This window comes from Opisthocomus hoazin, chromosome W (genome assembly GCF_030867145.1).
Source record: "Opisthocomus hoazin isolate bOpiHoa1 chromosome W, bOpiHoa1.hap1, whole genome shotgun sequence".
NCBI classification, from domain to species: Eukaryota; Metazoa; Chordata; class Aves; order Opisthocomiformes; family Opisthocomidae; genus Opisthocomus; species Opisthocomus hoazin.
Window position 1 is genome coordinate 46,348,505 of NC_134453.1, and position 11,102 is coordinate 46,359,606.

Consider the following 11,102-nt stretch of genomic DNA (forward strand, 5'->3'; position numbering starts at 1 on the left):
ACAGGGCACAAGACTAATCACCAGCCAGTGGCAGATCCAAGTCATAACTTAACTCAGTAAAACTGATTTTCCCAATCGGCTGTAATGCTTTTGACAACTTGCACAATACTTCTTTCAGTATGACAAGTATACTGAATTCTATGTAGCCGTAGAAAAAATTCAGACATTTTGTGTAAGTAAAGAATTTTGGGTAAAATTGCAAGTAAAAAACCTGAGGTGGAAGACTGCTTTTTGTTTTATTAAAAAGTGATTGTATACCAGAAATATTGAAGTGTTCTATGCTTCATAAGATTAAACTGTAGTTTGGCATGACTTAACAGCAGAAGAGTAAATGTGCTGTCATTTTAAGAGGTGCTTTTGCTGTCTCACAAAAGGAGTTCGTTACCGGTGTGCAACATCCAATATACACACAGAACCGAGATATCAGTTTATTTCATGTCTGCACAGAGATGGGTACTAGGTGGTAACTCCACAAAGCTAGCACACCTGGTTACAGTTAAAAATGTTAGTTCCGCCTATTAGCCATGCCCTCCTAACTATGATTGGTTAGTTCTCTTTTTACTTCAGTTTAAAGATACAGTACTCCTAAAATTCACTACGCATGCTCAGTAGGTAAGGATCTCTGCTCAGGCCAGGGTCTCCAGCTCAAGGGGTGTGATTTTTAGTATTATAATGAGGATAGTTCATTTAAGGGCACATGTTATCATTCTTCTGCTGTTGGTTCCAAACTGTTCAAAAACGTTTTATTAGCTTACATATTTTTCCAAGCTTCATTCCCAAGGACGGTAGTTCCTGATTAGACATTCCTGTATCAGCCACTCTTGTCAACATCTTGGCCTTCTGTTAACCCTAGAGTACATATTCTACCTAAATAATTAGGTCAGACTGGCCTTCTATGCATACTTGTATAATGCTGAGTTCAACTGACTAAAATTCCCCCCTTTGAGGCTGTCTAAGAGTATTCCTCAGATAAGTCTCACTTTCTCCACAGATTAGCTAGTTAATGCTAAGCAACACCTGCAGGTACATTGTATTAACACATATAAACATACGAAAATAACTAATCCGATCCATATTAAGCTTAATAATTTCTTTATCCACAGGCTTAAATTAGGGAACCAAGAGGTTAGCCATTTCCGGGTCTCTTCAAATCCCAAAGAAGTTTCATCCTTTTGAATTGCATATAAAATTTTAGTTTGTTGCCAAATTTCATTTAAATCAATCGAGATTCATCCACTTTGGTCTATATAAGCACTGACATTAAAAGAGGTATCCTTCCACAGATTTCGCCACAAAATATTTGCTGGAATCAGGATCCCTGCCAAGGGGATTCCTTTTTCTCCATGTTCCGGGAAGCGTGTACATATCCAGCAGTGGGTTTTATTTGCAAATTTCATAGTTATTTCTATTAATCCCAGATGGACATTAAAGTTCCATGGATTCAGATACCTTTCCTGGTTCCCAGCTAAAACTAAGTCTGGCCACTGCTGTAAGGGACAACAACAAATGTTTTTACAAATACATTAACAACAAAAAGAGAGTCAAGGAGAAACTCCATCCCTTATTTGATGCGAGGGGGAATATTGCCACCAAGGATGAAGAAAAGGGTGAGGTATTTAATGCCTTCTTTGCCTCAGTGTTTAATAGTCAGACTGGTTATTCCCAGGGTAGTCAGCCCCCTGAGCTGGAAGATAGCGATGGAGAGCAGAACAAACCTCCCATAATCCAGGAGGAAGCAGTTAACGACCTGCTAGGCCACCTGGACACTTACAGGTCTATGGGGCTGGATGGGATCCACCCAAGAGTGCTGAGGGAGCTGGCGGAGGAGCTGGCCAAGCCACTCTCCATCATCTATCAGCAGTCCTGGCTAACAGGGGAGGTCCCAGATGACTGGAGGATCGCCAATGTAGCATCCATCTACAAGAAGGGCCGGAAGGAGGATATCCCGGAAACTACAGGCCTATCAGCCTGACCTCGGTGCCAGGGAAGATTATGGAGCAATTCATCCTGAGTGCACTCACCAGGCATGTGAAGGACAATGAGGGGATCAGGCCCAGCCAGCATGGCTTCATGAAAGGCAGGTCCTGCTTGACCAACCTGATCTTCTTCTATGACCAGGTGACCCGCCTAGTGGATGAAGGAAAGGCTGTGGATGTTATCTACCTGGACTTCAGTAAGGCCTTTGACACTGTTCCCCACAATATCCTCCGGGAGAAACTAGCTTCCAGTGGTTAGGATGGGTGTACACTTTGCTGGATAAAGAACTGGCTGGTTTGGCCAGACCCAAAGAATTATGGTGAATGGAGTTAAATCCAGCTGGCGGCTGGTCACGAGTGGTGTTCCCCAGGGCTCAGTTTTGGGTCCGGTCTTGTTTAACATCTTTATCAATGATCTGGATGAGGGGATTTAGTTCTCCCTCAGTGTTTGCAGATGACACCAAGTTGGGTGGGAGTGTGGATCTGCTTGAGGGTAGGAAGGCTCTGCAGAGGGATCTGGACAGACTGGATCGATGGGCTAAGGCCAATTGTATGAGGTTCAACAAAGCCAAGTGCCAGGTCCTGCTCTTCACAGAATCACAGAACGGTAGGGGTTGGAAGGGACCTCTGTGGGTCATCTAGTCCAACCCTCCTGCCGAAGCAGGGTCAACTACAGCAGGCTGCACAGGACCTTGTCCAGGCGGGTCTTGAATATCTCCAGAGAGGGAGACTCCACAACCTCCCTGGGCAACCTGTTCTAGGGCTCCGTCACCCTCAGAGGGAAGAAGTTCTTCCTCATGTTCAGATGGAACTTCTTGTGCCTCAGTTTCTGCCCATTGCCCCTTGTCCTGTCGCTGGCCACCACTGAAAAGAGTTTGGCCCCATCCTCCTGACACCCACCCTTCAGATATTTGTAGGCATTTATAAGGTCCCCTCGCAGCCTTCTCTTCTCCAGGCTGAACAAGCCCAGCTCCCTCAGCCTCTCCTCGTAGGAGAGATGTTCCAGTCCCCTCATCATCCTCGTAGCCCTCTGCTGGACTGTCTCCAGTAGCTCCTCATCTTTCTTGAAGTGGGGAGCCCAGAACTGGACAGAGTACTCCAGATGGGGCGTCACCAGGGCAGTGTAGAGGGGAAGGAGAACCTCCCTCGACCTGCTGGCCACACTCCTCCTAATGCACCCCAGGATCCCATTGGCCTTCTTGGCAGCCAGGGCACACTGCTGGCTCATGGTCAACTTGTCGTCCACCAGCACACCCAGGTCCCTCTCTCCAGAGCTGCTCTCCAGCAGGTCTGTAACCACGGTGATGGAATTAGTTAATCATAAAGCACGAACAATGCTGCTATGTCCCTTGTACAGCCCTGCCCATCTGGACATTAGGTCTGGGAACAGAGGGTTTAGTCCCTAGGTAATCATTAATGTTAAACAATAATGGTGAAGAGGGATTTTTAATAGAAATAGCGTTACCAAATGGTTGCAGGTGTATTTGTGGTACCTATCTATTGTGTGAATTAATTGAAGCAAAAAGTCATACATCTCTCCCCAAAGAAGTTAGTTTTAATTAAAACCAGCAGGTGCCTAGAACTGGTCAAGATGACCCGTGCCGCAGGGACAAGAGCCAGAAGAGGACTGAGTTTGCGCAGAAACTGTGATGAAGAGGATAAGCCTTCATCTTAGGACCCCCGACGACCACCACTAGGAGGCACTGCGCAAGTGCGGGTGGGAGGAGTGTATGAAAATGGACTGATTTGACTATGAAAGAAAGGGCTTATGTAATCAGATGAATATGTATATTTTGATCTATATAAACTGCACGGAAAGGGTATGGGGTATGCACGTTCGGCGGAATTATCCCCCGTGCATCCGACGTCGCAATAAAGAATGCCTGCCTTTTAACACTACATTGGTGTTACGAGGTTTTATGCCCGGATTTTCGGTGACAGTTTCTGGCGACCCAGATGGGACTCTGCTTGTGAAAACCGACGGATCCGCGGGATCACGGGACCTCCAGCCGGCATCGAGGGATTCTCGAGGAGAACCTCTGATCCCTGGACCGAAGGATTCCAAGTAAGTCCCCTGGAATTTAATTAAGGCATTCTTTAAGTATAATATACGCCTGCTCGTAAATCATGGTGAAAACCTCGTAGAGTTGGGCTGAAAGGTACCTTTGTGGAAAGTCTCTGCTTGGTGAAAGCCGGTGGAGCGGGGCCCAAGGGGGAGGTCTTCAACAGGGGGTTGAAGTCTCCAGGATCTCAGCAGGGGGCTGGGGTCCCAAAAGGGAGCTCCAACAAGGGTTGGGGTCCCTCTGATTAGTGTTTGTGATATAGTGCACAATCACTACCACTGGTCATTTGAAGGATGGGCACCTTTCCGAGTAAAAGACCCATCCCAAGGGGCACGCCTTTGGGATGTATTTTAAAGCACTGGAAAGAACTGGGGGGGGATCCTTTAACTTGGAAACAGTTAATTGAATATTGTAATCATTGGTGGCCGTTATATACTCTGGATGACGGGGAGAAGTGGCCGGAGGACGGGACACTGTGTTATAATACCATTTTACAATTGATGTTGTTTTGTAAAAGGGAAGGTAAATAGGAAGAAATGACATATGTAGATTTGTTTTTCTCATTGAGAAATCATTCAGAATGGCAAAGGCAGTGTGGGATACATCCGCGCGGTTCTATGGTAATGGCTTTAAAGAAAGGAAACTGCGAAAATGGTTCAAAGAAATGCTGCGCCGCTTGTAGCGTCGGGAAAGAGTGTTTGAAATTTAAGTCTAAGAAAGATGACGTCGAGCTAATGGTGGCACCGCATCGGAGATGGGGGGATAATTAGGAAGAGGAATCCGAGATCGTTAGCCCTTCCACCTCCCCTCTGGGGAAGGGTGCGAGAGGATTTAGCCCGGTTTCGGGAAGAACGCGGGGAAGGACAGGGGGGGTAGCGGAGCCAGCTCCCCTCCAGGCTCCCCTCTGAGAGGCAGTAGGAAATACTGGTCCGGTGACAGTAAATGTTCCATTTTCAATAACTGATTTAAGGTCGTGAAAAGAAGTAGCAGGACTCTTCGCGCGATTAAATTGAGGACTTCAGATAAGAAATCATGAAGAGGACCGGGGGAGTCAACCCTAGCTAAACCCCTGGTCACACTAAAGCTAGGGAATAAGGAAGTAAAATTTTTAATAAATACAAGGACCACTTATTTGGTATTAAACACATGTAAAGGGAAATGTAGTCATAAATCTGTAGATGTTGTTGGTGCGACAGGGTAAAAAGAAAATTAACCTTTCTTAGAGCTGTTGAAATTTAGATTGAGAAAACAGTGGGTAACTCACCAGTTTCTATATATGCCTGAATATCCATTGCCTTTGTTAGGACGAGATTTATTAAGCAAATTAGAGGCACAAATAACTTTTAAAAAAAATGAGGAAATTGAATTATTGATACCAGAATCAAAAACCGTAGAGGCAAGGGTGTTTATGTTACAGGATTCTTTTAAGGAGGAACAAATTCCAGAAGAGGTGGAAAATGCAGTAATCCCCTTGGTTTGGGCAAATGAAGTTCCGGGACGGTCCAAATTGGCAGAACCGGTAAAAGTGACCTTAAAACCTGGATCCAAACCGGTAAGACAAAAATAATATCCTATTAAGTGGGAGGCTCGAAAAGGATTGGAGAGGTTAATCACGAAATTTTTGGAATGTGGACTTTTGGTAGAATGCGAGTCAGAATATAACACACCTATATTACCGGTAAAGAAACCTGGGGGACGGAAGTATCGACTAGTCCAGGATCTAAGAGCTATAAATCAAATAGTTCAAGATATACACCCAGTAGTGGCCAATCCCTATACTTTATTGACATCCCTGAAAGAGGAGCATAAATGGTTTACTGTACTAGATTTAAAGGATGCCTTCTTTTATATACCTCTGGATGCACAAAATCAAAGCATATTTGCTTTTTAATGGGAGAGCCCTGCTACAAGACGAAAGATGCAATTAACACGGACTGTACTTCCACAAGGATTCAAAAATAGCCCCACGATATTTGGAAAACTGTTTGTCCGTGAGAGGCAACATCTGGCCCTTGGAGTGCTGGTACAACGTCTGGGATCCTGGAAGCAGCCAGTAGGATACTTCTCTAAACAACTCAACAACGTGAGTAAAGAATGGCCGGGATGTTTGCGCGCTGTGGCAGCAACGGTATTAGTGATTCAAGAAGCTCGAAAATTGACTATGGGCCAAAAGATGGTGGTGTATGTACCACACATGGTGGTAACTGTTCTAGAACAAAAGGGGGGTCATTGGCTGTCCCCCAGCAGAATGCTGAAATATCAAGTTGTCTTGCTACAGCAGGATGATGTGGAACTGAAAGCCACAACCATCGTAAATCCAGCAATGTTTCTGTCAATGAAAAATCCAACAAAAAATCTAGAACATGACTGTCTGCTAACTGTTGAACAAGTCTATTCCAGCAGACCGGACCTGAGGGATGAGCCTCTGGAAAATCCTGATTTCAAATTGTTCACGGATGCAAGCAGCTTTGTCAAAGAGGGAAGATGAACGGCCGGATACGCTGTTGTCACCACCACCGAGGTACTGGAGTCAGGAACGCTACCTGCAAATACCTCGGCACAGAAAGCAGAACTGGTGGCGTTGCAGCAAGCCTTGCGAATGGCAGAAGGAAAAAGGGTAAATATATGGACTGATTCCAAATATGCATTTGGTGTGATTCATGCTCATGGAGCCATCTGGAAAGAAAGAGGACTGCTCTCAGCCCAAGGATCATCGATAAAACATAAAGAAGAAATCCTTCAGCTCCTCGAAGAGGTGCAGAAACCAAAGGAAGTGGCAGTGATGCACTGCAAGGCTCATCAATTTGGTCAGACAGCTGTAAACATAGGTAATCGATTGGCAGACAAAACAGCAAAGGAGACTGCGGAACGAGGTATCCTTGCACTAGTACCAGTAAAACAAATAAAAATCCTGAATCTGAAACCAAAATATAGTAAATTGGATAAACAATTGGCAGAACAATTAAAGGCATCACAAAATACAGAAGGGTGGTGGGTAACGCCAGAAAAACAAGTCATTGTAACCCCGCAAGTCATGTTAGAACTTGCGAAAGAAAAACATGCACAGACACATTGGGGTGTAAATGCTATGGTCTCGAGCCTAAAATCATCTGCAGTGTGTGTAGGAATGACAGAAGTAATTATATCTATAGTAACTAAGTGTCCAATTTGTCTCATAAATAATCCTTTAAATCAGAAAAGGGCACCCCTAGGAGTAACAAAACAGGGTAACACCCCAGGAGATTATTGGCAAGTTGATTTTTCTGAACTGCCCAGGCAGAATGGATTCAGGTGTCTATTAGTATTAACTGATACTTTTTCTGGATGGCCAGAAGCCTTTCCTTGTCGCACCAACAAAGCGAGAGAAGTAGTTAAAATATTGTTAAAAGAAATAATACCAAGGTTTGGGGTACCAATTGGCATGTCTTCCGATAGGGGACCACATTTTGTAGCAAAAATAGTTCAGCAAGTAAGTAAAATTTTAAGAATAAATTGGGATTTACATACCCCCTGGAGGCCACAATCAAGTGGGAGAATTGAAAGAATGAACCAAACATTAAAAAGACAAAGAAGTAAAATTTGTCAAGAGGTGTCTTTAAAATGGCCACAAGCTTTACCATTAGCACTTCTGAGAATCAGAATCCAACCAAGATCTAAAGATGGTGTAAGTCCATACGAAATTTTGTATGGCAAACCTTATCAGACTCCTTTAATCCCAGGGGATATAAAAATAGCAGGGGAAACAGATTTAAAAATGTATTTGGTTTCTTTAAGAAAAACACTTGAAGCACTCCGAAAATACATTGTGCTGACCAGATCGCTTGCTTTGGATACACCTGTGCATCAGTATCAACCAGGTGATTTTGTGTACATAAGGACTTGGAACTCTGAACCACTGCAGAAGAAGTGGAAAGGACCTTTTCAGGTACTGTTAACAACTTACACTGCAATCAAAGTAGAAGGGGTGAAACCGTGGATACACTACACTCGAGTGAAGAAGGCCCCTTCGTGGAGAGTCATCAATAGAGATCCAGAGACTGCAAAACTGACTTTGAAATATATCTAAAAAGAGTAGTTATTGCTGTAAAATGCGAGGAGACTGTATCTCGATCTGGAAATTGATGATAATAGGAGCACTGTTCAGTGTATTAGAAGTAAGAACAGAAAACGTTGATTCACTGTCAATAAAAGCAGAACAATTAATATACCTCCTAAGGATGACTCCAGAAAAAATTTGATGATCGGGCTTATAGAAGAATTTGCAAATTTACAAAATGTGACCCAAATAACTACATGTCTTCCAATCCCAAGGGCGGTAGGAGAATCAGTCCCATGGGGAAATTCAACAAGACATGCAAGAAAATTGGCTTGATAAAATTTTTAATGGATTCAAGTGGAATATTAGTTCTTGGGTCAAATCTTTAGTCGGTACCGGACTGCTTTTACTGGTAGTAATTTTAATAATAATACTGCTCATTTATTATTGTCTAAAAAAGGAACTCACCAACAGAACAGCTTTTAATCGAATGATTATTCAGGCTATTGCAAGAAGACAAAACCTTAGTGAGTCGGTTGTAACACTTCCACCACCCTATAGCGAAACAAGTGGACTATAAGTGTAGTGTTGTAATTTTAAAAAGTATATTTTAATAATATTCAATCATTATATGATCAAAAAAAATTTAATTATGGAAGTATTGAAAAGATAATTATTTCAAAACTTCCAAAGGGGGGAAATGTAACCACGGTGATGGAATTAGTTAATCATAAAGCACGAACAATGCTGCTATGTCCCTTGTACAGCCCTGCCCATCTGGACATTAGGGCTGGGAACAGAGGGTTTAGTCCCTAGGTAATCATTAATGTTAAACAATAATGGTGAAGAGGGATTTTTAATAGAAATAGCGTTACCAAATGGTTGCAGGTGTATTTGTGGTACCTATCTATTGTGTGAATTAATTGAAGCAAAAAGTCATACATCTCTCCCCAAAGAAGTTAGTTTTAATTAAAACCAGCAGGTGCCTAGAACTGGTCAAGATGACCCGTGCCGCAGGGACAAGAGCCAGAAGAGGACTGAGTTTGCGCAGAAACTGTGATGAAGAGGATAAGCCTTCATCTTAGGACCCCCAACGACCACCACTAGGAGGCACTGCGCAAGTGCGGGTGGGAGGAGTGTATGAAAATGGACTGATTTGACTATGAAAGAAAGGGCTTATGTAATCAGATGAATATGTATATTTTGATCTATATAAACTGCACGGAAAGGGTATGGGGTATGCACGTTCGGCGGAATTATCCCCCGTGCATCCGACGTCGCAATAAAGAATGCCTGCCTTTTAACACTACATTGGTGTTACGAGGTTTTATTCCCGGATTTTCGGTGACAGGTCCACCCCGAGTCTGTACTGGTGCATGGGGTTGTTCCTCCCCAGGTGCAGGACCCTGCCCTTGCCCTTTTTGAATTTCATCAGGTTCCTCTGCGCCCACCTCTCCAGCCTGTCCAGGTCTTGCTGAATGGCAGCACAGCCTTCTGGTGTATCCACCACTCCTCCCAGCTTTGTGTCATCAGCAAACTTGCTGAGGGTACATTCTAACTCTTCATCCAGGTCGTTGATGAAGACGTTGAACAAGACAAGGCCCAGTACTGACCCCTGGGGGACACCACTTGTTACAGGCCTCCAACTAGACTCTGTGCCGCTGACGACAACCCTCTGAGTTCTGCCATTCAGCCAGTTCTCAATCCACTTCACTGACCACTCATCCAGCCCCCACTTCCTCAGCTTCCCTAGGAGGATATCATGGGAGACTGTTTCGAAAGCCTTGCTGAAGTCAAAGTAGACAACATCCACGGCTCTCCCTTCATCTGCCCAGCCAGTCATGTCATCGTAGAAAGCTATCAGATTGGTCAAGCCTGATTTCCCCTTGGTGAATCCATGCTGACTACTCCTGATAACCTTCTTTTCCTCCACTTGCTTGATGATGACCTCCAGGATAAGCTGCTCCATCTTCTTTCCCGGGATGGAGGTGCGGCTGACCGGCCTGTAGTTCCCTGGGTCCTCCTTCTTGCCCTTTTTGAAGACTGGAGTGACATTGGCCTTTCTCCAGTCCTCGGGCACCTCTCCTGTCCTCCAGGACCTCTCAAAGATGATGGAGAGTGGCTGAGCAATGACATCCGCCAGCTCCCTCAGCACTCGTGGGTGCATTCCATCGGGGCCCAGGCAAGCCAGGAGATTCTTGGAACGCGTTGAGGACAACTTCCTCCTCCAAGTGATAGAGGAGCCCATGAGGAGAGGTGCGATGCTGGACCTTGTTCTCACCAAAAAGGAGGGGAATGTGCAAGTCAAGGGCAGCCCTGGCTGCAGTGACCATGAAATGGTGAAGTTGAAGATCCTTAGGGCAGCGAGGAGGGTGCGCAGCAAGCTCGCTACTCTGGACTTCAGGAGAGCAGACTTTGGCCTCCTTAGGGATCTGCTTAGTAGAATACCATGGGATAAAGCCCTAGAGGGAGGAGGGGCCCAGGAAAGCTGGTCAGTAGTCAAGGATCACCTCCTCCAAGCTCAGGAGCAATGCATCCCAACCAAGAGGAAGTCAGGCAGAAATGCCAGGAGGCTTACATGGATGAACAAGGAGCTCCTGGCCAAACTCAAGCAGAAAAAGGAGGCCTACAGAGGATGGAAGCAAGGACAGGTAGCTTGGGAGGAATACAGAGAAATCATCCGAGTAGCCAGGGAGCAAGTTAGGAAAGCTAAAGCCCTGACAGAATTAAATCTGGCCAGGGATGTCAAAGGGAACAAGAAAGCCTTCTATAGGTATGTCAGTGATAGAAGGAAGACTAGGGAAAATGTGGGCCCTCTCCGGAAGGAAACGGGAGACCTGGTTACCCAGGATGTGGAGAAAGCTGAGGTGCTTAATGACTTTTTTGCCTCAGTCTTAAACAGCAAGTGCTCTAGCCACACCGCTCAAGTTGCAGAAGGCAAAGGCGGGGACTGGGAGAATGAAGAACCACCCACTGTAGGAGAAGACCAGGTTCGAGACTGCCTAAGGAGCCTGAAGGTGCACAAGT